Source organism: Eriocheir sinensis, chromosome 26 (assembly GCF_024679095.1).
Source record: "Eriocheir sinensis breed Jianghai 21 chromosome 26, ASM2467909v1, whole genome shotgun sequence".
NCBI lineage: Eukaryota > Metazoa > Arthropoda > Malacostraca > Decapoda > Varunidae > Eriocheir > Eriocheir sinensis.
The window spans coordinates 9,434,175-9,437,158 of NC_066534.1; the positions used below are offsets into that span (position 1 = coordinate 9,434,175).

At 42.1% G+C, this 2,984-nt stretch overlaps 1 pseudogene; it reads right to left on the minus strand.

Annotated features, from left to right (window-relative positions):
- Nucleotides 1-2,345: 2,345 nt before the first annotated feature.
- Nucleotides 2,346-2,461, minus strand: LOC127003946 (5S ribosomal RNA; annotated as a pseudogene).
- Nucleotides 2,462-2,984: the final 523 nt, after the last annotated feature.

Below are 2,984 nucleotides of genomic sequence, written 5' to 3' on the forward strand. Positions count from 1 at the left end.
TCTATCACTACTTAAGAACATATCAACTTTTACTTTTATTGAAAATAAACACTGTTGACGATGCCACTCATGTCAATTTTTATACTTATGGCTTTGTCCCAGTGTTTTGTTTGTCCGTCAGTCAGGTACCGAAAGTAAAATGGAGTCCGACATGGGACATACCACCTTAATATACTTTGAAGAAAAGTCATAACGACATCTTCACCCTTTTCTAAACTTAAACAAAACATTTTAATAATTCTTGTAAAGACAGAGGAGCTGTTATTGACAAGAAACTTTACGACTGTCTTCCCAATAATTGCCATTGGATTAGTCACAATGACTAATCCAGCACCTCGGAAATTATTAAATATATGCAAGTAACGAGTTAAGGAATAGATGTGAAATGCTAAGTCAGAAGGGATGTGTAAATGAGTCAATGAAGTCGAGGACGTGAAGAAAAAGGAAGACGAGAAGAGGACGAACGAAAAGAACGAGTACGAAGACGAGGGATGCAGAAAAAAAACATCAGATACCAGAGATCTCTTGTTCTATACGCAGTGGTTCCCAACTTTTTTTTTCAGGCGACCCCAATCATGCACCTCTAGACATGACCGCGACCCCACTAGTTTAGTTGTATATGTGTTATTATAATATAATAACACCATGTTTGATATTTTGAGGTCTCAGCGACCCCAGGAAAAATGCTTGGCGTCGTTGGGTATGCGACCCCAGGGTTGGGAAAGGGGGTTCTATAGTAATCTGTTCTGCTACTGCTCATAGACTACAAGAGGTAAAGGAGAGAAGATAGAGGGGAAAGGAAAGAAGAGGACAACAAGTAGGAGGACATAAAAGGATGATGATGGTGATGATGATGATGACGATGATGATGATGATGAGGAGGAGGAGGAAATATGGAAACATGGAAACATTGGAAATGCAGGCAACAGAAAGCCTACTGGCTCATTACGAAGTTGCCTGCTCTGCCTGGGGAGCAGATGAAAGCACCTCGATATTCAGTGTACTCCTGTCACAATAAAATGACGGTGATTCGATTTTTGAAGTTGATGGTATTCACATTTACTACTTTTGAGGGAAGATTGTTCCAGTGGCGGATGACTCGGTTGGAGAAGAAACTCCTGCTAATGTCTGTGCTACATGGATTTGATTGAATGGGTAAGCCGTTATTTCTAGTGCTAAAGTTTGTTTGCAGTTCAAAGAACTTTAAGTGATCGACGTTGTTGAACTTTTTCAGGTACTTGAAGACTTGAATCATATCCCCTCGTAGGCGTCTTTTCTCCAGTGTAAAGAGATTAAGTCGCTTGAGTCTTTTCTCGTATGGTTGAGCCCTCAAGGTTGGAATAATTTTCGTGGCTCGTCGTTGAACTCTTTCCAGTAATTCGATGTCCTTTCTGTAGTTAGGAGACCAGAACTGTACTGCATACTCGAGATGCGGTCTTACCATGGAATTATACAAGGATAGCATTACGTCTGGCGTTTTACATTCGAAGTTCCTCGCTATGAACCCGAGCATTGTGTTGGCTTTGTTATATGTTTTTTTTTACAGTGCTTCACGTGTTTCAGGTCGCTGCTGGTTGTGACTCCAAGGTCCGTTTCCTCCTGCACCGCTTGCAAAGGTTTTCCATGCATGATGTATGTCTGGTTACTAGTTCTGAACCCAATGTGCATGACTTTGCATTTGTCAACATTAAAGGATATTTGCTATTTTGCAGACCATTCGATGATTTGATTAAGGTCCTTTTGGATGATTTCACAGTCGGTCTTTGTGAGTACTTTTCCACCTACCTTGGTGTCGTCAGCAAATTTCGATAGGGAGGATTTCAGTCCTGATTCTAGGTCACTGATATATAGATATATATATATATATATATATATATATATATATATATATATATATATATATATATATATATATATATATAATACAGAGGATGGGTCCCAGCACTGACCCCTGAGGCACTCCACTCTCTTATCCACGCGATCAGATTAGCTCCAATATCCGCAGATTGTAGTTTCTTAAGGAGTCGCTCGTGCGGTACTTTGTCATCTGGTCACCACAGTGGATCCACGGTGCCATTTACTCGCCTGGATTTTGTAGGCACTGTTGCCTTCTCTACCTCCAACTGCTTTCCTTTGAAGATGTTCCACGCGTTGTCGATTGTATTGTCGGTGCGGTTAAGTTGATCCCAGGTCACAGCGGGAAGCAACTCACGGGCCAAGTTGAAACTTGCTTTTTTGTAATTTGATATCACTGAAGGATTATCTACGAGTTTGTGGCCAATGTTGACATTAAAACGGATTAAGTGGTGATCGCAACTACTAAGTTTCTCACCAATTATTAGGGATGCCAACAACTGGTGTTCCCAGGCGGTCACCCATCCAAGTACTAGCTAGACCCAACGTCGCTTAACTTCGCTGATCGGACGAGAAGCGGTGTTTTCAACGTGGTGTGGCCATTGAGGAGGAGGAGGAGGAGGAAACATGGACGAGCAGACAGAAGAAAGCCTACTGGCTCATTGCGAGGCTGAATGCTTTCAGTGATTTAATTCCTCCGTCAGCCACAGTAGTGATCTGCGGGAAGGATTAAAGCACTACTGTACGTACTCGGGAATACGTTCATTTCACTCCCAACGCAGCAAGTGACGATCAATGCGATTAAAGGAGTTGATTGTTCCCGCAATAACCACTCCTGCAGGAAGACTGATCCAGTGGCGGACGACGCTGCTCGTGAAATAACTACTGCCGATATTTATACTGAATCGCTTCGCTTGAAATGTTCTACTGTTGGTTTCTGTTTTCGGGTTAGTTTGTAGCGTGAAGAGTTTGGAGTGATCGACATTGCTGAACTTGTTCATGTACTTGAAGATTTGTATCATGTTTTCCCGCAATCGTCTCTTTTCCAACGTGAAGAGGAGTCGCTTGAGTCGTTCTTCATAAGGTTGCGTCTTCAATGATGGCATCATTTTCGTAGCGCGTCCCTGTAC